The following is a 24397-nucleotide window of genomic DNA, read 5'->3' on the forward strand; positions in this document are numbered from 1 at the left end:
TACAATCATTCAACATCAGGGTACAAAAAAATCTGTCAATAGCTGCCTGGTGCAAAAAACAGGGGGAAAATCATTTTGGTGTTCACTATTGATATTGATGTAATGTTAATTGTGAAACATTCAACATTGGAATAAGATTCTTCACACTTTCAAGAATGTGCAGGAGGAACTAAGAGGATATAATTCTCTTCAGATCTGAGGCAAAGAAATTTTAAATAAATTTGTAGTAATAAACTATTCTGAGAGCACTCGTTTCTATGAATGGTTTCAGTAACTTTGTACATGTTCTTACATCTGATGTCATACGAAAATATCAACAAATAGATGGTCCCCAAAGATCAAATGATTGAAGAGTCTTCTTCATCAATTCCTTACATGTGTACTTGTTATACAGTAACCATTTGTGTATTTGTGCAGATTCCCCTGAGAGATTAGTGGAAAATCTGTTACACCCACATCAGGCTTTGTTATGAAAGATAGTGCACACATATATATGTTACAACACTTAACAACACATGAAGCGGCATATAATTCTAAAAACAAGCACATTTCATATGGATGAGACTGATCTGTGATACCTTTGATTAGACAAATCCTGTGGGTTGCATATATATGTTTTTACTGCATTTCTGTGAAGTTACTTCTTCACAAATCTTGTTTCTGCAGCTTGAATCGTGAGGGAAATTAAAATGACCTTCATGTGCATTTCATTTCGTGTTCCAATGTGTGAAGCAGTTTACAGTGTCTGCCATTGCGGTTAGTTTTTTTTTTCCTGCCTTTCAAATACATTATCTTTTTCAGTCTCATATTATGCTCATAAATTAAAACAATAAAAGGTACGTTCTCCCAGAAAATGAAAGCTGAGTACTGTATGAGGCTGTATTGTTTCTCTTAAATACCATTTTATAAAGCCCACAGCAATACCTTCACCTACAAACTCTCCACAAAATAGCAATGTATTTTTAATGTTTCTGTTTTTTAAACAATATTCAACCAATCCATCCACTTGTATTTAATACAATGTCTCTCATATTTGCAACACAGGGTTTCGGAAGGAAAGTGCAGAATGTATAAAAAATAAAAAAAAATATTTGGCTGAAAAATCTATTAAGAAACATTAAAGATTAAAAAGAGTAAATTAAAGTGTAAGACGCAAACATAACTTGAATTAGTTCTGAAAAACTGATGCTTCCAGAGTCTCCTATACATGGGTTGAAATTTTAATCCAAAGTTTAGGAGCACTATAGTCAAGGTTTTGCCACTTCTGATCTTTCAGATTTTTTTTCAATCAATGAGGTTTAGATAAACTATAAAATCCTTGCAGTAGCATTCACTGTTGGTACTGAATGAATTGCTTTGCAATGAAAAAACACATTCAGCGATTTCTTAGTATTCTGGGATAGTTAATAGAAATACATTATGAAAATTAAATGGAAAAAATCAAACAGTATTAATTAAACACCTTAGAGCTTAGAAATTGTTGTGAAAACATAGAAAATGGTAAGTTACATTTTATCAATATTATGCATTATACAGTGGTAGCTTTTGTATGAAAATGAAAAGTTATCTAATACTCATGTGAAGAATTTACATGAGGAACTTTACATGATAGGTGACAATCCTTTTTTGTTTGTCAAAGCTACATGCCCACTGAGACCACTTTGTGCTAATGTACATCCTACTGTTCTTGAAGGAATGTTAACACCTGTACTTACAGCAAGGTCAAGCGCAAGTTCTTTATTTGATCATTGTCTGTCACATTGAGAAATTTACTCTGAGGAACTGTACTGTATATCACTTTGAGATAGTTTGAATTTTCTCCTCAGCCACTGTTATTGTCAAAAATAGCACTGTTGTTATTCCCCATCAGAGTCTTCCACACGGCATTAGGTGAAACACGTTGTTGGTCTGTCAATAGGAGGAGTCTTCATTAGCTACAGTTTTGAATTCCATGTTTCTATAAAGCTGTATTAGGTAACATTTAATTTTTACACCAAAGCTATTAATTCATAATGGTAGTTTTCCATAATTATTTCTAATAATGTATATTAAAACACTTCACGTAGGACACCTCCAACAGCGTTAATTGGCTCTGCTTTAAAGTGGGCCATCACTTTGTTTCAGGCCCATTACCTAACTCGCGCTTGAGCTAACAATTAGTTTTCAATTAAGAAAAATCATTTTTATTATTTAAACTTCATTTAACTGGTGAGTCTTTTTGCAAATTCAATCTCTTGACAGTTCCATCTTACCTTTCATGATTACTAAACCAAACATAAGGAAGGTCATGGCTAATTAAAATATAACCAATCTCATATCTTTGCCTTTCATTCATGGGGCATCTACAGTAAAAAACGCAACCTGTTTTTACCAACACATAACTATCTAAGGTTTATGTAAATCGAGAAATGCCTTGCTAGATGAAAATAGCTTTCTTTTAATGACTTTAAAAGGGTTCCTGAGGATTCTGAGATAGGTACCTGAATTTCAGTAAAGGGACCCAGATGAAGTGTGCACTTCTGCTACCTGAATTAAATATGAAATATTGCATATGGGGAAGGAAAAATTCTAACTTTATTAAATGGTCCACACATCTAACTTTTTAATGTGACAAGGAGATGATCGTGAGGTTTCAGTGCCAGCGCCATTTGCTTGATGCTTTAAAAAAAACAAATCCATGGATTAGATAAGAACTAAGTTTTTAAAGAGTATCTATATTAAGAATTGAAAGGAAGCCTTACTTTAAGCATGGGGCATTAATTTATTAATTCCATAAGTTTTGATCAAACTTTTTTTCAACCAGGTCTGTTACCTGAGAGCTCTGGATTCTTATACTGTATATATATTTAAGTAATCCTGTTGTTTTGAATGAGATGTTAAACTGGGTTTCTGATTACTTGATCATTAAATATCCCAAAAGAGAATTGGTGTTACCCCTGATGCCTAAATATCACGCTGTCTACACTAAAACTGCCTGGTCAATTAATTTAATTCAAAGTAAGTTCACTTGTTCCATTGCTCAGTTGAGTAGGGGGCTGCCAGAGCACAATGATTGCAATGTGTCAACAAGGCCAATACTGTACATCAGTGGTAGATTTATTGGGTATAGAAAAAGTATAACTCTATGGACTTATTAGTAATTAAAAGTTTAACTGAATTTGGATTTTTAATTTTACAGGTTTTTAGGACTTTTCCAAACATCTCACCATGGTACACAATGATGCATTTGAATAGTTTAAATAAACAGACTGTAGAAGGGTTTCTATTGCACTAACAGAGCAGTTTCCAATCCTGATCCCAGGGAGCTACTGTTCTGGTTTTTGCTTCAGCCAGGCTCTTGTGATGCCACATGGGTCGGACACAGGACACAGGTTCTAGGCGGGCCCCCAGCAGCGATACACCCCACACACAAGACTTAAATGAAAAATAAGGTTTTATTTTTAAAAAACATGTTTCTGTGGTAAACTAAAGGCAAACAAGAGCCCACATCAAGGGCGAAAAAATTAACATCCCACACAAGGAAAAATAACACTTAGCCTGAGTGCTGCTCTTCCTATGCCAGCTAGGAAATATAACACTCAGTAGCAGTGTCTCTCTATCAGAGATAGGGAAAAATTACTCTTAGCAATTGTGTCTCTCTTCTTACCAGAGCTCAGAATAAAATCCTTCACAGCCAACTTTTCAAGCAGGGATGAGTATGGCCTGTGCTGGGTAAAGGCAGAGTGATCTGACACTATTCCTTTTTTGGAACAGCTCCTTGTCAACACCATCTTGTTTTCTGCTCAGCACTCAATTTATCCTGTCTGGTGCAGGATGTGCAGCTGATTGCTGATTGAACGATTGCTGGGGTACACGGGGCCATCTTGGGCAGGGGGAAGCATCAAAAAAGCCACACAGAAACCAGAGGAAAAGCCATGCCTTAAGAGGCACATCCCTACATGGCATCACACTCTTCATCACTGGCTCACTGAGTTCAATATTCTGTTTGGGGCATATTTTAAATCTGCTTTCAGGTCTTAAAATTTTGAATGGAATAAGTAATTGGTATCAGGATAAAAAAATATTCATTTTGGGAGTGTCTGATTCAATGTCATTCCCAATTGTGTCCCTTCATCACAAACCGATCATCAATTAATTGAACTCAGAAATAAAGCTATACAAGCTCAGGAGTGACTGCACTTAAAGTTCTTGTTGGAAAATTGCTTGCCTGAAGTCTTTGAATCATATCAACCAAAAGTCTAAACAGACAAGTGCACCAATTAAAGATATCAATTAACTGAGTAATTTAGAGTTCAGGAGGAGCAAAAGTCAATAGACACAGCAGATCCCCTGGGACCAGGGTTGGAAAACCACTGATGTAACACACAAAGTACAAAATAAGGTATTTAAGGTTTAGTCATATTTGCGCTTGTTTAGTTATCATTGTGAATTCATATTCCCCTCTCAGTTAATCAGCTGCACTCTAATTAACTTTATTATATATGGTATATATACATATATATGGTATGCACACATACTATAATGAATATGTATATCTGTAGAGATGTAGGTCAGACTGGTTTTTCATGAAACAAAATAGTATTAAAGTCACCATGAAAACTCTGTTTCACCTTTACATAATGATATTTGTTTGACTCGGTCTGTAAGAATCCCTTTCAAATGATACAGATGTCTAACCTTTTAAGGAACTTTATCTACGGTATGACTACCAGGAAGACTGTGATAAAGGACATTCTTTCCAAACTCCTTCTGAAAAAAGGTATATAAATGATTAAAAAATCTAAAACTTAATGTAAAGAAATAAAAAGGCTTCTTATTCTACCCCTTGTTTTTCTCATTCCACTCTTTCTTAAAGGAAGACAAGAGCCAGCCATTGTAGAATAGTAAGGTTAAATAAAAAGAAAGCACTAATACAGAGAGCTAGTCAAGCATAGTAATTAGGTTTGCCATACTTTTATTGAAAAAAGGTGTAGTGTCTAGGAAACTACATAATTAATTAAGATCTGAACTCTTTACTGAACCATGAATATGAAATAATGTGGAGTACCTTTAAATTAAATATCTTTGTTCACCACTCAAAGAACTTATATGTAGCGTCTCATGAGAAATGTCCATTAATAGTTATTAAACAACACTATGTCATAATTAATCTTAAAGCTTTTATTAGGTGCTAATCTGTACATAATACTTTGCTCTTGAATGAAGCATATTAGAGCCAACTGAACTATGAAGTTCAAGGCCACAAAGTGTGATGTATTAATATAAGGTCAAGGATTTTTCTTTAATGGATGAGAATTGTGAGAAGCTTTACCATTTACCACATCTACACAATGTATCAATACAACAATCAGGAGATTGATATTGAGATGACGTGAAGTCATATGTTTTTCTTCATTCAGTCGTTTCATATTTCAAATAGGAGGCTGAATCTCTTATTCATGTACAGCAGTTAAACTCGTTTAATGCAAATAGAAAATAACTAAAAAGTTAACACCTATGGAACTAGCATGCATAAAATAATTTAAAATAATAATATTATAAAAAATAATTTTGTACCAGTAGCTTATTTTTTGTTCAATTTACTGTTTTCAATCACCTCTGCTGTAAGGCCATTATGGTCTTTTAAAAGAGTTATTTTTTGTATTATGATATTCTATGAATCCAAAATGACATTCTGCAAATATTACATAGTTTCACATAATAGACTTGTGTGTTCAAGATCAGTTCCCAAAGGAGAGACATTTAAAGTTGGATTTTACTTTTCCAACATAACCTTTGAGATCAATATTTGACCAAATTTTAATTTTTAAAACAGTAGTTACAAGTCTCAGTCAGAGTTTTATTATATGTTTTAATATAAACCTATTAATTGACCGAAAATGACAACAAGTTTGCAATCGTTGTGCTCGACTTTTAAGAAAGCACGTTTAAAACTGTGCACAGTCCCTTGCTACTGTACATCTTTATTACACTTGCAGAAAATGAAGCAACGACAGAAACAGCAGACAGCTCTGAACCAACATCCTGCTAGAAGGAAAGAAAATGGGGGGGGAAAAATCAAATTCAACACATACAAATAAACTTTAAAGACAAAACCTGTCGCACTCAGCAGGAGGGACAGTCGTTTCCCATGCTTTGATACCTTGAAGAGACTTTTACTTAACCCTAATGTGGGGCTTGGTGATTAATTTGCATGTCGATAGTGGGCAGCCAGTGTAGCAGCCTTCAGATTAGGAACATTCCGCTGCACACTAAAAGGCAGAGAGAACAAAAAGTGAATTTCAATCTTGCCCTTCTTTTCCAGTCAATGCATTCCCAGCCCAGGTCTATTGACGAGGGGGCTGGAACAATACCAAAATGCAATGTAAGATCAATCCTGCTGTTTGCTCCTCTCCCCTGAGTGAACAAAGGACAGAAGAAAAGACCTAAACCCAGCAAAAGCTCCAGAGTAGGGAAAGAGGGAAAATGTGCCTGACGGGCAGCTGGGGAGGCTAAGCTCATTTAGAAAATCGACAACCCCAGCTGAGATAAAACCAACGATGATTTGTACTGTATCTTCAGGGGATAAAAGCACTTCTATTGGATTTCATAGGACGCAGCATGAAAAACTGCGGAAAAAAAATACATTCCCTGCCAGGGAAGGAATGAAATTCCCATAATTACTAAGGAGTGTTAAATGTCTGGCTGTGTGGGCCCTACCTCTACTCTTTGTGCCATTCTTAACCCAGCTTCTCAGAGAACTACAGACCTCAGTGAAGACAGGAGCTGAATACTTAGTATTACATTCTTATGTTAGAAATAACGATTTTCCCATCTACTAATACAATGAGCCCAATAATGTGCAAGCATTTTCGAGGTAACAAGAAAATATTTCTAGGAAACTTTAAAAAACGATGTGCTTTTTACTATAAAGGACTGTAGATCAGTGTCTAAGTGTTTTTGATGACAGTTCTTGGGAACAATTTGCTGAAATGAAAAGAAAGAGCTCTCGAAAATTGAATAATTTAGTAACGAAATTTCTTAAGTTTCTTTGCCTTTTGTGGTAGATGCTCTCGGAAGGTAGTACGGATTCCTCTGCTCTATGGCATGATTTTGGAAATCGTCTGCCTGTTGGACTGAACTAATAAAAGCAAACTTCTGTCTGTTTACCACTGACTGAAAGAAAATAATCAAATAAACCTGGAACTGTACAAGCGAAATATGATAAGGATCTGTACTGTTAGCTCCTTTTCCATTTTTTGTGTATTTTACTCAAAATCACATATAATATTCAGAGAACAATGTCTTAATCACATTACTACAGGATTCCTAAGTTTTACAGGAAGACAATCGGCAATAGCCAGTGTGGACATCCGATCCATAAGGGATCATCTTTTTTTGGCAATAAAGCTAGAAAGGATAAAGAGAACACAAATGCCTGACATGGCCCAGTAAAGATGTAGGTTCCTCTGTCCCTTGTAGCCCTGACCACAGCCCACCTTGATCAAGCACTGTTGATGGATAACACCAAACAGGTGAAAAGGGAATATGACAAAGGCCATCAGTGCTCATCAGCACTTCAGAGCCACGTCAAAGGCCCCAGGGTACTCAACAGAATGAGAAACTTTTTCTTTACCACTGATGTTTATTGATTTGTCGAGTTCATAGGGAGCGTCCCTTAATGTTCTGCTTTCATGTTTCTGCTTTGTTGCATGGGTGCTGAACAGAATATTGCAAATTGATCTGTCTCCCTCTCCTTTGTCAGGAGTGAACTCCTATTACATTAGTTTTCTCTGACTTGTCATCTCGTGCTCAGTTTTCGAGGGTATAATCAGCATGGCTAAACACTGAGTCCTGAGCTGATTAATTTCCCCCATGCTCGGCTGAGCCCATTGATGGGATTTCTGTTTGATGATCTATGCAATAAATGGCCACTTTTGATTGTTTGACCTCTGACCCCCACCCCCCAGCTGTCTGCAATAGCACCTGTTTAAGTTAACATCCACAAACACAAACATGGGAATCACAACATGGAAAGATGCATCGCTTTCTCAAAGCATGTCAGGAAAAAGACTGAAATTTCCTTAAAGAAAGGGAAAAAACAACAGATGCCGAATTTTCTTCAACATTACATATTAGAACGCAACTTTAAGGAGGCTAAACTCTTTGAAGACACAGGAACTGTGTCACAGTTAATTCCAATGGCATGAAACATCTGGATTGTCATTTCGTTTCAGAAAGTCCAGATAATACATTTTTCAAAAATAGTTATTTTTGCTCTTGTATGTAATTGTGCTTTTAAAAGCCAATCAATTATTGTTGAAAAGTCTTACCAAATCGAACATTGTAAACTTTGTGGCAGTTGTGATTGAGAGAAGCAGGTATGGACTACTTGAAGGGTCCTACACCTGATAACTTTGAAATTATTCAAAGATCAACTTTGAATTTACCAACAAGTAAAGAGAGATAAACAGAAACATACTGCATTAAATACTCAAAGGTACAGATCTGATTGACAAAACAAAGAATCTGATTAATGCAATGATAGATTCTCTGGAAGAGATGTTTTCAGTGTCAAAGTCTGACAATGTACAGTGTTACTAATTGAGTTACAGAGTCGTAGTACTGCTGCCTGTGTTTTTACTGGAGCTGACACAGACCTTACAGTCCTATCTTCCACAGCTTCTTGGAGACTCTCTAGGTGGTGGTAAAGAGGAATCTGTTCCTACCCCTTGTGAAATTATTAGCGTTTTGCATAGTTCAATTTAATATGTAGTCCAACGCAAATCAATAAACCAGCATTCCGTGCTGACATAATTATGTTCACAACAATTCCTTAGCTTTGCAGAATTGCTGTAATTGAGATGGGACCTTCAGTCTCCAGCCTTGGCTCTTTTGTCACAACATGAAGACAGGGGATTTTGGGGGGAGGGGGCTGGGGGGGGGAGCTAGGCAATCATCTTGCTTTCTGTGGCTGAAAGATTGCATGCCATCCTAATTGCTAGCAAAGGGATCTTTAATAAATATTTCATTTACATTCATTAGAATGTAATGCTGTTATTAATCTTTACTAGTAACTTCCATAGAAGAGGACAGTTGCCTGGGTGAATACTGAAACATGACCGGAATAAAGAATGCTTGACAAATATAGTTTTCAGTTGCAGAAAGTTCTGCACAATTTTTTTCTGCTGATATTTTCAGTGTATTGCACTTGATTTGTTAATATTATTAACAATATATATATATATATCACATTGTCTGCTGAGGAATGACATACCTATGCCTGTGAGAACAATACTCTTTTTGTCACAATTTCCAAATGCTAATTACATTGGTAAACTGGAGGCTAAGTTCACCACTAGAATGTCACCAAGCACAATATAAGTCTGCAAAAGGCTCCAACATATGACAGATAGATGTGGCTGGGGATACAGGAATGGATCACTAAGCCTGTTACAGAAACACAGCCACCTCCAGGCCTGAAGAGCAGCCTCAGGTATCAGCGTTCAGATGTGAAACAGCTGCTTCCCTCTACTATAAAGGCAATGTGGGGTCTACAGCACAGAAGCCAGGTGTTATCCGCTCCTGCACAATTCGCTACCAGCAGCGCAAGTGTCCCATAATAGGCATCCTAGTCATGAGCTTATGCAGTGAACCTCTAGTTGTGTTTTATACGTTTTGTAAACTGTCTTCCTTGTGGGGGTTTATAACAATAAGAAGCCGTGAAAATGGCAATATTCTAAGCCTCCCCTGAAAAGAGATGACATTGCTGCCTGGGTGAGTTCTGCAGACATTGAGTCTCCTATACCACTATCCCAGCGTGTCAATAATGATGCAGCCTCTATGAGTGTGTTTTAAAAATATTCCTATTTCCATGGCTTCTTAAAGCTTAAAAAAGAGGAAAAAAAACATCTTTGTGAAATAGGATTTCAACGTCACAGCGGAGACCAATAACTATCATGTTCTTGATAGCCGCAGTGGGTTTGTGGAACACATTTCCAGCCATGGCCTGTGTTTATTTTAAATAATTCATATTTTTTACTTTGCATAAATGTTTTCTCCTTCTTTTCTATACAATGTCCCTAAAGTGAAGTAACTGCACAATACAAAGCAGGTCGAGTACTTGATGGGTTATTTACATTGCAGCAATGCATAAGCATCTGTGTGTGGGCGTGTGGCTGTGCGTGTTAAATGAGGGACAGTGGCGGGGGGGTGCAGAAGTATTGTTTAAAGCTCACGGTAAGCGAAGCTCTGCAGATAAGGAAGCTTCAACTGCAAACCCTGCATTAGAGAATCATCAATTTAAGTCATGGAAACTTCCAGGTCCAAATAACAAGCTGTGGAATATTTCAAAGCAAATGTAGTTGTGTACTCCCAATTATCTGTCAAGTGTGACAGATAGCAGCAATAATATATTCACATTAAGGCTTTGGATCAATTTTTAATCAAGCTAAGAATTATTGTAGAAGCAGGATAAAATGACCCATGAGAAGCTGTCTTAATTTTCCACCAGGAGCTGCCTTAATTCTCCACCAATCAAATTATAGCCTTTCAAAATAAGCTGTAATTAGGCCTGGAGAACATTCTGCTTATACATCCTGACTAATGGCCCATGTTCTATGCCATGTAAGGGTCAAGAAGTATTGACCTCATCTAGACATTTACTCAAATGATAAGGTGATTAGATATTTCACAAAGTCTGTTCCACATCAGAAGCTCACTGTGGCAATCTCCTTCGTGCTATTAGGGCAAGGTACACAGGGCACAGGGCTTTTTAACAGCAAAAACCAATTTGCAATGAAACTGTTCCTATTTGTAATAAACTGGGAGCCCAGCCTCATAACAAAAGCCCAGGGAGAGAAATACGTCACCAAAAAATATAGATTACCCAGTTTACAAGAATAAATGAGCGTTAAGGTAATTGTAGGCAACAAAAATTACATTTCCAATAAACATTCCAAGTGACCAACAAAGTTCTTGGTCATAAATAAGTATTATCTCCTTTCTCTATGCTCACTTCATACAAAGTGCAGCATTTATACAAGAAGAAAAGATTGTTGTTGCAGAGAAACACTTTTGTCGACTTAAATGCATATTTTAATGGCGTGTAAAAGAGGCAAACACAAAGTATTATGAGTGTCTTCAAAGATTGCAGACTGTGCATAATGCATAGGCTTCAAAAGCCTGCATAAGGCAGACATATCATTGTAACAAGATTTTCATACTGAATTAATGACTGAACAATGTTTGCAATACAGAGTCACTTTCTCATTGTGCCCCATTTTATATATCATGTCCTAATTGATTCAAACCGAGTAGATATAATAGGATCAATCAGCTTCCTTTATTAAGATGTATGATACAGAGGTTAAATAGTTTAGTTTAAGAGGCAGGTAATGAATAGTGTGTCTTTTAAGATGAAGTTAAACATTAAGTAGACCTAATCTGATATCGAAAACTCACAGTGCTCATTTTTGATTTCCCACAACAAAGTCTTTACTTCACATTCCTAAAGGCAGGGGTATGTACCACATCAATCCATACAAACAATAATTTGTCTTGGGTTAATCTCGACGTTGCAATCCAGCTCACATTTGCACAGTCTTTTATTTTTAAGATTTTTTATCCCCCTGTTGTAAATGTTTGGTGCTTGTCTTCTCAACAAGAAGGTAGGGCCTCATTTTGACTTGAAATGAAAAGTGGTTTTCTGCAACACTAGTGGAACACAGTAGAGTATTAGTAGTATAGTTATAGAGTGGCACACTGCTCATCCCTGTGCACTCTGATCAATAGTCCAGCTCACTGAGGTCCCCATGTCTGCCCAGTTAGTAGAAACTCTGCCAATTCCAAACACCATCACCCCACATCCTCCAGTGAAGGAGAGATAGTGGTAGAGGTGGCAGAATGTAATGCTATTTTAAGTCTGCCAGCAAACAAACAGTCATGGGAGATTCTGCAGGCATCTGAGTTTAGGTCAGGTGCTGGGATGTGTGTGGGAGGGAGAACTGTCACGGACGTCCAAAGGGACTAACCGTGGGGAGCAGGAGAGCAGAAAAAGACCCATATGCGTAGCGGCGAGACGGGAAAAAGGCCCGGGCTCATTAGTGCAAAGAGTTCAGGAACGCCGTATAGAAACCTATGCCCTCAGGGAGCGGACGTGGGGCGCCCTGGTGCCAGGCGGGTCTCAGGACATCCGAACATCAATGCTGAGCGAGGACAGAGTGCAAGACCCGGAAATATATAGCCCAAGGAAGAGAGGGACAGGAAGGACAGCAGACCGGAAACTAGGGACATGACAGAGAATGAGCGCCCTCTGGCTGCAGAGGGCGTGACAAGAACAGCCTTCAGATGGAGATCTGGCTACCCTAAGGGAAGAGCCATGGAAGAGAAACCAGGGAGAAATAAAGCTGCAAAGCCACCAGGCAGGAACACACCTGTCTATGTGCAACCCAAAATGATAAACCCGCTCAGCAGGGCAAAGGATGATTGTTTTAGACCTGCGTTGTACCTCTAGGTGTTGTGGGTATGTCTCTGGACTTGTAACTGGTGGGCTGTGGGTTTAGGTGCCTGCTACAGACATGTCTGTAGTGATGTTCTTTACTCCAGTTGCTCCAGTTCCCCCAGTTGTATAAACGGGAACCAGTATTGCCGGGCTTAGGCCCTATGATGGACTGGCGTCCCATCTGGGGGGGCGGGGGGGAGAGTCATGTGCTCTTAGTATCTCTTCCTGGTCCTCCATCCAGGTATGGTTTATAAGTCTGAAATTGCCACCACTTTGTGGGAAAACTTTAAAAAACAATCCAGTTAAGCTAATAATTAGTTAACATAATTGGGGCATTTGGAATGAAAACCCACAGACAGGCAGCCCTTCAGGATGAGGATTGAACACCCCTGTTCAAATGCACCTCTGTGGCATCCCATACTGCTACTAAAGTCTTGAATTTTATATTTCACACTGAAGCAGCAGTTCCAGTCTATTACCAATATCAATACTACAACTGTGTGCAGCAAACAATTCCTTCCCACAAACAAAATCAGAAAACAATTAATTTAGAGTAAAAAAAACACAACACACATGTGATATTTTTGTTGAATAACTGCAGTGAAAGTTATACTAATAATAAGCTTGGCAAATGACGGGCACTGTACAGTATGTAAACACACTGTATTCATACCATGAGATTGTTTGAGGGCAACTCTGTTTTTCACAGCCATGTTACATTGGTGCTACCCTGAGCTGCCTCTCAAGCATGCTGATTCTAAAACCCAACTATTTACTCTTCTGTTTGGAGGACAATTTATCCCTCAGATATTTAATTAACTTACAACATCCTCACTTCTCACTCCTACCTTTCAGCGTTCACAGAAGGACCCCATGTGACCTAAAACAAATATTCTCACTTGTGAAACTTGGAGAATATGCCATATTTATATGAAGGGGCTTTCTGACAGTAATTGGTGATGGAAGGGGGAGTTGCATCAAAGGCAATAAATTCCTGGATCATAAGGAGGTCCTCTTGTGACTTACCGGCTGTGTCTTTGGAGATGTCTGGTGAAGTGTTACTCCTGTGGATACCTGTAAACGAAAATCATAAATAGATAAATAAATAGCTCCTTCTAACTTTTCCCTTAAGCAAAGCATTAATATTCAACTTCTTCACTTTGTCACACCAGACATATTTAAATATGTTTAATCCAATGCTACTTGTTTTTAAAGGGCTAGGATTATGGAATACCGTTACTAGTAAGGGTTTTGCAAAAAAAAATTGATTTTCAGTAACCCTTCTCTAGAGCTGAAAATTGTAGTTATTTTTTAAAAAGCACATTCTAGATATTTATCTTTTCTGCCTTTTAACCCCTTTGATGCCGGCATGAGTAATTATTGTACTGAAGAATTATCTCCATCCACAATCTCACTCAATAAGTAAAAAGTGAATCTGAAAAACAGCGTACTAATTTGACTCAAATGGATCATGCATCAATTTAGTCTAATTATTTGAGAAGCAGCCTGTTCTCTTTTTATGTTTTCTTTTATTGCACCTTATGCCTATTACCACTAATAAACGCAGACAAAATACAGGTCCAAAAAAGGACACAAAAATCATTCACAACATCAAGTCATTCTGAGTCAGAAGTGGAACTCACGTATTTTTTAGTCCTGTAAGCATAACTGTGTATGAGCTGATGCATACTGTAAATCCACCAGGCTATTTCAGACTAATTACTCATTACTCATTTCACTAATTACTCAAGAAGAGGATGCGTTCACTCAGGTGCTCACATACTGATTTGTTTTACAGTTAGCTCTTAACATTGCCTCAGGTACAATTTCCACACACCTACAAAAGTTATTTAAAATGGTGGCGTTTTTCGGAGTGGACAACACATTTTTATTCCTTTGATTACATTTCCATATGTTTGTGTGTATGTTTTCTACCTTTGAACATTTTGCACAATGCATTCGAACAGCAATGCATGACTCCAATTCCCAAAGGCTGGAATCCTAAAGATTTAGGGGTAGGTCTCTTAATGTTTTAACAACATATTCAAGCAATGAAAAGTGTTTAACCGGGCAAACAATTAGTAAAAGCAAAAGCCTAAGAAAAAGATTTAGGAACAGCTAAAATTAAAAATTAAAGTTACTTTTAGATGTCACCTGTGACCCTTAAGTACTGGAATTGTGCTCTTCCCCTGTTGTATAATATATAAATATATCTTTATATGCACAAATAACGAAATTACAAACTCTCCTGTATGAAAAACAACAAAGCAGCTTGGTTCTCCTTTGTGCAAAATTGAAAGGCAAGGTTAGTGTGCCAAAGAAAGGCTTGCCCTTGTGCAGGGGTCAGGTTTGAGGATCTGTGTGACCTTGTGAGTAGTTCAGGTGTAATTAATGGTTGGAGATCAAAGCAGGCAAAAGAGCCGACAAGATCCATACTAAAAAGCCTGCTGAGCAACTCACGCAGAAAGATAACTTCCCAGGAAGTTCAGAAAAGCACTATGAGGTGGGGAATATGGTCGTAAAGAAAACAACCACTCCAAACATGTCCACTCTGGGTTACATTTAGGTTGAAAATATTCTGTCACGGCTGGTTCATTTGTTCATGGTATATTGAACTATTCCCTTATTTTGCATCTCTCTGCCATAGAGAAAACATGAAGGTGTAGCTTTCATTATAAAGACATCATGTGTTTTTTTTTTAATTTAGAAACTTTGACTCTTATTTATTATACACCCACACAATCTGGAATTGCCATATTGCTTCCTTACATCTCAGCTCACAGCAATGACCAATGAGGTCCCTTGGGGTGAACAATGAAGTGCAGACAGACAGCTCCAACCTGCCCACCCTTCAGCTCATTATTCCTCTGATACAGCACAAGCCACACAGCAACACACAGGAGGTCCAGTAACAGTTGCAGGAGGAGCACAAGCCTCATTGATAGTACTGTATGTCTGTAGGTGCCCGGTAAGCTTCATGGTCACTGTTCTATTGGGAGCTGAGACAGCCTTGGCTAACTGTTCCCAAGTTCAACCTGTTCTCTGCTGACTGGAATCCCAGCAACAACTCGCTAGTTACATGACCCACCGCGAACCCACAACTCGCCCTCTAGCAAGTTGATCAATTCTAAAACAATTTTAAAAGCAGAAAAGAGGTGCTTTAGGAGCCTCTATCAGGAATAAAAAGTCAGTGAACTTCAAGAATGTGCTTTATTCTCGCCCCTGTCTTTGTCTCCGTTTCTGAAAACACATTTGTTTTTCGTATTCGAGGTTAGATCTCTGAAGCCCTTCAGCCTCAGCTGAAGCAGATCTCTCTGCCTGTTCGTGTGGTGTCTTTCACTCCCCCGTGTTGGTGTCCATTTGCTTCTCTGATCTCATTTTGCAGTCTTCGTGAGTATTGTGCAATGCGGTGACTGTACAGAGATTCCAACAGTTGTGAAAGCAGCATGGCGTCATTTTCCTGTTTTCCATGGGCTGCATGACCACATGAAAGCCATGGTTTGATTTTCACAAGAACAGATGCCAGTCTGCCAGCATCTCAGGTGAGGCAACAGTGAGGCCCCCAGGGATTAGTTGACATCTAGCACCAAAAGAAAGCAATTAAAGAAACAAAACCTCTTAAATACAGAAGACTAATTTCAATATGTACCATTTAGAATGAGAAGAACAGAGGAATTTTGAGAAATATCTTTATATAATTAATATTTACAGACACATATTAGAATGATACACTCTGCCTTTAATTACAGCTCCTGGATTTGTATTCAGGTAGGGAAATTTGGAAAGGTAGGATCAAAGATGTCTTGTTAGTCTCCTTAAGAAATGTGAACTACTTGATCTCAATTGTTTTTTGCATTAAAAACATAACTTGATAATACAACATTATTTAACCCTTCAATGTAATCTCTCTTACATCAGTGTGCAATACTTTTTGAAAACAGCAGGTTTTCACAAGGCTTCCCTGTAGCTCAATGGATCAAAAAGATTAGGAAAAGGAATAGTTGAGAAATATTTTAAAATGTTCAATAAGAGACTAAGAAAAATATCCAATAAAACACTCATGCGTAACACAGATCACAAATTATCAGCCGTAATAAAAATACTATGTGAGATTAAACCCAAATAAAGCAATCTGTAGTAAATATTAAAACAGACTGTTTTAAAGCAGGTCAACTCAAGCTCAGTATATCCAGTGAAGAATCAGTAGTGTTTCTAATTTGGTATGAGCTTCTTTTTCATTAACACTGCCATGCATTCATATCTGAATGGGCCACTGACGGTCACTCCTATTGCTTTGATGTATAAGTCAGTCCGCTTCCTTTCAAATCACTATCATTTGTACATGTTAAGCCAGCCTGGCTATCAGTTTGACGTTTCAGAATGAAAAGAATTGATTCCTTTGCAATTGATTTGTTGTTGATTTGAGCATTACAAAAAAAGGGAATCTTGAGGTGTTTCTAGAGGTGGTTTGTTTCTTTTAATCAATGCTTTAGACTGCACCAAATTATTGTAGTCAATTCCTATAAACCTCTAAACTGCATTTATTGCTATGATCCTAGTAGAAGCCACAAGGCAGGGCTAGTGCTGTTGACTGGCAGTGAGAGGTTAGATTAATATCAGACAAATGGCTTCCCTCAGTGCTGAATAAAGCCATAGCCATAACATTGCTTTGAAGCAAGTCATGGGCACACAGACAGCTGAGGAAAGCCTTCAAGTGTTTCAAAGCACACTGCCAACACTCACAAGAAACCCAGGCTTACTTTCTATGCACATCAGTGCAGTATTTTTTTTAATCCATGAGATATTTTTTTGTTAGACATTTTAATCAAGAATACCCTGAAGGTAACTGGTTCAGTGTTCAGACCTGGTTAAAATATTGATTATGACCACCACAAAAAAGCATTAGCAAACATGCAAAGATCTCTACTGTATTCTCACAGGGTGCGCTCACTACTATCTGTCTTGCATGTGCTGTTTTTTTCATATGCTTTTTAGAGACATTTTTAATATCTATATAAAAGTTTTTCAGAGGCATATTATTCATAATGTATTAGAAGGGCCAACCTGCCAGGCTAGGGTTGAAGTTAAGAACAGCAGTTGCAATGAATTTTTGGCATGAATACTAATTAGCCCTTCACACAAAACCGTAACTGCTGTTCTTAGCTTCACCTATGGCCTATAAGGGTGTGACTTTCAAATACATACTGGATATACAGTATGTCTGCATTGCTATGCTTAGATGATACAAAATACCAATTAATATTCATAGCCATAATTTACACATAGCAAATCAATCGAGATAAAATGCAAGAAAACATAATTTGCTTTCCACCTGGAGAAAATGTGTGATATATTTGAAATTCTATTCATAGGATAGAATTCCTCACCAATAGACCTGTAATGTAGAATTTGAAACTATTTTGCTTTTGCAATAGATGCTGCAAGAAGGACAATTTTATGGGCATGGTGGATAGGATTGTGCAGGTCATTTTTTTATTCCAAAGCAAAAATTCACCACTCCAATAACCCTGCTTCTGAACCGCAAACATAAATTATACATCTCAGAAAATACTGCTTATTATATATTAAACTTAACCTGTAACGAGTGAGGTAATGTAAGATTTCAGTTTTTCCTTCTAAAGGAACCTTAATGTATCATTGCATCTCTGTTATCTATAACACAGGAGCATCGATTTGTAAAACGTGTACAAGAATAAAAACTATGATAATAATAAAGTGCAACTATCTTATTTAAATCTTCAGCAGTCATTTGTAGAAATTTAACATGAGTAAAAAAGAATTCAAATTAGAAGTGAACAGAAGGTTTTTTTTAAAAAACTTTGTCAAATTAATTTTTTGCAGCACAAAAGTTGTGTATCTAAGCAGTACTACTCAGGCAAGCAATTTCCTTTATGTCATTTTGACTTGTTGACCTTTGTCCATATGAAACCCACCGGAATTGACTGTAAAACAAAAGGATTTCCATAAATGCCTTTTCTTGTGTGAGTTTCCAAACTTGGAATTCACAATGTAAATATTACACTGACAATCCCACATTTTAAGCAAGCTGTTTTTAATTTGGACTGAATTTGGCGTGAGTGTGCCTTCATTTTCAATTTTCCAAGTAACTTCCAAGATTTCATCAAAGTCTCAGGCCTGTAAAATGGAGGTAAGTGAATTCATACCAAAAAAAGGCCATATTCCATCCAACCTTCTCTCATTGCTTTGTTACATTGCCTGTAACAAAATATGTTTTGAAATAGGATAGTTTTGCTTGAATTTCCTCCCTTGTCCTAAGGTACATAGCAAAGGCCGGCCAGACTCGGGTACTGTAGTTTCTTTTTTTTAGGTTGTTTTAGTTTTTCCACCCAGACAACACAAAGCCAATATCCTGGTCTGCTAATGATAGACTTAGCATATACATATACTATGCATGTGCTATGTATTAAAATTGGGTTGAAAATAATTACTTTGTTCTCTAAATGACCTTGCTACTACAACATAGATCAGCCACAGGGAAGGCTGCTATTTGGAGACCAAATATGATTTAGTTTTCCTTACTGGACCATGAGGGCTGTGAAATCCATATGGATCTCAGCTAATCTGACATGGAAAACTGGGAAACTCCAATCAGGGGGCACACATTGTATAACATGTAACATGCATTAGTTGAGTTACAGTAATTGTATGATGTCTTTAGCGAATGCTTCAAAGGTTAAGGAAAGAAGTTCAAGTTTAGTACCCTCTTACTTAAAAATCAGAAAATTAGTCTTTTGATTCAAAATCTCAGACTTTGGAGATGCACGATCCATCCCCACTATTGTGTTCAACATAATTGTCATGCTCATGAGATGGCCACATAACAAAGGGAATCTACACATCCTACTCTGTGCCTAAACTGTGATAAAGTCAAGGAATATCATTGAGACAGGCTTCAGTTATCATGTACAGTACAGGTGACGTGTTTCTTCAGATTTCTTGCCTCTTTTGGAATCAACAGAATGTTCCCTGCACTAGTGGTACATATTTTCAGTGCAAGGTCATGGTATGGGTGTTTCAACAAAACACGCAGCTTATACTACATGCATATTTAAAAACAGAGAGGAAAAACAACTTTAAGGGAAACAAAACTGACATGTTTCAAAATATGCATGTTGCTATTCTATGATAAACCCACAATGGCAGATATGCCTTTTAAAATATAGACAGCACTGGGATGTGGTCTAAATAGTTTGGTAGCGGTTTCCATGGGCATGAAAGACAAAACCTACCAGTGTTTATACTGCATTTTGTGTCAACTACAGTAAAACCACTCAGAATGGAACTGAGATAAACAAAACACTCACTGTACCAAGTCTCACATTTTCACTATGTTATGTTATTCATCGAGAGCTCCTTGACACGTGATGCTTAATGGGCCAGTCTTTCAACTGTATGTGGTGCGTGTTTCGGATGTCGCTGTTTAGCTGAATAGGCTGTCATTGTCATACAGTTTGCATTGTATCGTCTAAAATAATGTTAAAATGTATTTAAGAGGTAAAAATAGTTTGTATAATTACTGATATATTTTAGACTAAATGCGTAATTATTTGTTGATTCATGTATGAATGTTTTTAACGGCATTCATAGATCCTATTCAGCACCTACAGACTATAAAATAGAAGTCTTATCGGTACTTTGCCATGACATAAACTGAGAATTCACAACGTGACATAATGATGCTCTAAAGCGTTTTACGAATCTACCGTTAAGTGCTTTGGTACTAAAATTGTTCTTCAAATGTTCTTAAAATTTAATAGCTGTCAAATGACGTTTTATTGAACCATCTTCAGCAGGTGTGCTACCTAAAGTACAGTAGCTGAGCAGCGAATCGCCTGGAAGGGAGCATGCTGTTTTGTTGACCCAGCTACCTTGTTTTGTAATCAAATCTTGAGACACTGACGGTACCAATGTCTGAAATACTGCAACTGAAAACAACAAAAGAAAACTTTCACATTTCCAGTTTTCAAAAAGCTCATGTGCTGTTTGCATAATTTAATAGAGCGTTGTTTTTACAAGGTTATACTTTTAATGTCAATGGTCTTAAAAGACGTACTGTAGCTCGGCCGTTAGAAGTGCGTTTTTCTGAAGTTTCTAGAATGCATTTTATTTAACACTATGAAATTCATGACAATTACATCTGACCACTTTCAGGTAAAGTACGTAATACGATAATGGTACTGAAGTAATACTCATGAACTGATAATCATTATTTAGCATGTATTACGTGGGGACACAACTTACAAATTAATAATTTCCTTTTACAGGGAGTTTAATATTAGGATTTGTATACACGGTAAGAGCTATCGTTAGGTGTTTTGTTATTCTCGGCATGAACATTTTGAGGGACCTCTTTATGTTTGCTTTATTATTCTGTCAGAAGAAATGTATTACTTGTGTGTGAACAGCAGTATAACGCACATATTTGGCTTATTTCTCTTCTTTCATACCGATTCTGAATATGTGCCGCACATATGGTCTGCAGCGAACACATATCATGATTAATTTTGTTCTTCTTCAAAAAACGTATTCCTACTCAACTGGTACTCTAAACATGAATATTCTTTTGAGAGGTGGGATAAGAAAGTACTGTACTGTAAATGCCGTCTAAATGACACATAGATAATATAAGCTTGATTGCATGCTTAAAATCATTTAGAATTCGAGGAACAACAAATTGTGAAATATAAAGAAATGCAACCACTGCTGCTGTCGATGTTTGTACCAAAACTATTGATAAGTTTCATTCAGATGAATCAAAGGACTGCTGCGGCTTTTTCTCCTTATCTACCATTAAACGGTGCTGAAAAGCATTACTTTGCAATCTTTCGGAGCCTTAAATCACAATCTGGTGTCTTACAAAATAACCACCTGCAAAGTGAAAGGTGGATATTCAGAAAAATCCTGTACTTTTGCGGCGCTCCGTATTCTTCGATTTCTGCCGAATACCTCGGAGAGATGCGTCTCCCTCTCCTAGGCTCTCACAATCAGGGTGATACTGCCCCCCGGTGGTCACTTGTCAGAACATGCTAGCACAACACAATCAGAGCTGGTTATCGGGCAGAAAGCAGTCCCGAGAGATGGAGACAAAAATCTGTCTGGTGCGGCAATAGCGCTTTAGCGAACTATCGACCTACTGTATAAAAATCACCACATAAGGTTGCACAAACAACATTCAGTCACAATACCTTGTTCTGCGTCTTTCAAAATCGTTGTATGAAAGCACGTGTTTTGTTTTGGGTTTTTTTTGCAGGGTGTGGTGCGCACGCAAACGTCTGTTGTATTTGAAGAAAGCCTTCTCGATCACATGGAGCCGTTAGTGTTCATATATTATACTCCGTGCTCTTACCCTTCCTTTAATAAGGAAACTTCTACCGCAGTTTCCTTATTAAAGGAAACGCAGAGCACGCTACGGATCTGATAAGCAACGCAAGCTTAATTATGTGAATTAAATCATGTAAAGTGACTTAAATCCAATATCAGTTTGCTTGAATATCAGATTAAATGTATCAAAAGACAATGCTGGCATTCTCAGACCGCATGATGCTATCTTCATGCTTTTTCTTTATATGCAAAAAATAATAATAATTCGTGCTGTCCAAACACGTCGGGGCATGTTTGTTTTTATATTTGCTAAACGCATGTGAAGTCTCAGATTAATAAAGCGTGTCGTGACACGATTCCTTAAAAATAAAATATGAACACGATGAAACTTTCTTCACAGTGTGAAAGGCTAATTTGCTGCTAATTGTTCAACAACTGTTGAAATGTGCTGGTTACAGGGACACCTCAGCCTGTAGGTACTGTAGGCACCAACAGATGCCTCAGGTATTTCTGAATCTAACGTATTTTGGTTTGTTCCTGATGTATTGTGGATAATCTGGTAAATTTTTAGGAATGTCTACACCAAAGACCACCAGAACAGACACATTGGATGGTAGCTGCAATGTTCAAAAATCTATCCAAAGTTTTTTTTTCAATCTACCAACCTATTACTCATCTGGGTTCTTTCATCACAGCAGAATAAAACCATTCTCAGCCTCAACTCCACTGAGTAATACAGGAATACGACTTGGCCTCAACACTGACCTCAAGCCAAAAAAATAACATTCCAAATAAGTGCATGAACCACGTCTGGTAGCAAGTTCATGATAAATAGCATTCTTTATTGCTGTTGATGTCAATAGGTTAAAATTGTAAGCTTCTCGGTTTCACAGAGGCCCTAAAATTAGGCTCACTACCCTTATATCTTTATTCATGCAAGATAGCCAATTACTAGGTTCTTGGATTATTTGTGATACAGACCAAAAGGTTCAAATCAAGCTCAAAGATATGTTTAAAGTTAATACAAACAAAACGTTTTACTGTTGAAAGTGGTTTTTCAAGCTGATTTCAATTCTGTCAGCTACAGCTCAGCCTAATTAAAATATCTGCAGTTACATGTACAAAAACATGCCCCAGCAAAGTGGCCTAGACTTTGTGATACATAGCAGTAGCTATCTATCACCTTTACTCCTTCATTCTCATCCACTGGTGTGTGACTGGTGATCTACAAATTCGGTGGTAGGCTGCTATAGGTCTCTGGAAATAATCATCACTTTTGAGCAAAACAAATTATCTAGAAAACTGAAAAAACTAAGTGGAACCCCCATGAAAAGAGAAAGCAATCACCAATGTTTATTCCTTTCACCACTGCATGATAGAAATTTTATTCTGCAATTATCCTTTAAGGGGATACTAGCTATTTTCTCAGAATGTTGGGGGTTTCATTTACTGATTAGAATTAATCACTAACTGCTAACCACCAAAAGAAAACCTTGCATTTTTTACAAAGAATAACATTTTTAGCTAATGTTATTCCTTGTAAAAGAGCTGGGCCTTGTAAAAGAGATATTCTAAAAGTCATGGATGGAAAGAAGTTAGGTATTTACCACGGTTTTGTGTTTGGGGATATTTCTGGTGGTTTAATTGAAAGCTTTTTGTGTTACATTCACACATTAGCTTGTTAGTTTAGTACAGGAATGAAAGCATGAGGTACTCTGTAATAGGTACTCTATTATATAACTTTGATCATGTATAGTTGTAGTATGAGTTTCCGTTCCAGATTAAAAGTACATTAAAGTCATGTTTGCCCATGTATTTTCCTTGTTCAAGGTTGCAATATAGACATTCCTCCCAAAAAACTGATTTAGTAACAACCCACCTATCCCGCTATTATAGGAACTATACTGTACATCTCACATACAAGCAAGCCAAACTAAATTAGTTTTAACCCTGATCGTTTATTTTGTTTCCTTCAATCACCTGTTGTCAAGAAAATTAGCACAAACAGATACATTAGGAAAACAGGAAAACTAGTATTCTATAGTCATTCTTTCTCTGGCAACTTTAACGTTCCTAAATATAAAATGTATTAAAGCACAGAAAGGCTTTGCTTCAGTGTGCAGTCAGTCTCATGAAACAGTGACAACAACACTATTCTGAAACTGAGCACTCCAGCAAACCAGCCAGTGGCACGCTGAGTGAAAAGAAAACTAAACGGGGCATTTTACTGTAGTATAGCTCTTACAGCAGGGTCAAAACATTCCAACCTGAAATCTTTGCAATAGCCTAAATATCCAGACAGTAAGGTAAAGTGAGTGGCAACTGCCTCATGTAAATGCTTACAGTTGCACAGTGTAATCAAATATGGAATGGTTCACTTCTAAATTCTAAATTAGAACAAGAGGCAGAAGAACAAATGTCTGTGGTGAGCGAACTGCATAAGACAATACAGATGTTAGTGACTCATGCAACTGTTACTACTAAAGCAGAGGGAGGTGATTTTTTTCTGCACTGTATATAAAAGCATAAGACCAAAGATGCTTGTAGTCTGTT

At 37.3% G+C, this 24397-nt stretch overlaps 1 long non-coding RNA gene across 1 annotated transcript in view; it reads right to left on the bottom strand.

Annotated features, from left to right (window-relative positions):
- Positions 1-21809, bottom strand: part of LOC107079359 (uncharacterized) — a 37205-nt gene extending 15396 nt beyond the window's left edge. The window contains exons 1-2 of the long non-coding RNA XR_001480315.2: positions 21709-21809; positions 13508-13555 (exon numbers count right to left, since the gene is read on the bottom strand). This is a non-coding gene — a long non-coding RNA (uncharacterized lncRNA). The remainder of the gene's footprint in view (positions 1-13507; positions 13556-21708) is intronic.
- Positions 21810-24397: the final 2588 nt, after the last annotated feature.

The sequence above is a fragment of the Lepisosteus oculatus genome, chromosome 17, assembly GCF_040954835.1.
Source record: "Lepisosteus oculatus isolate fLepOcu1 chromosome 17, fLepOcu1.hap2, whole genome shotgun sequence".
Taxonomy (NCBI): Eukaryota; Metazoa; Chordata; class Actinopteri; order Semionotiformes; family Lepisosteidae; genus Lepisosteus; species Lepisosteus oculatus.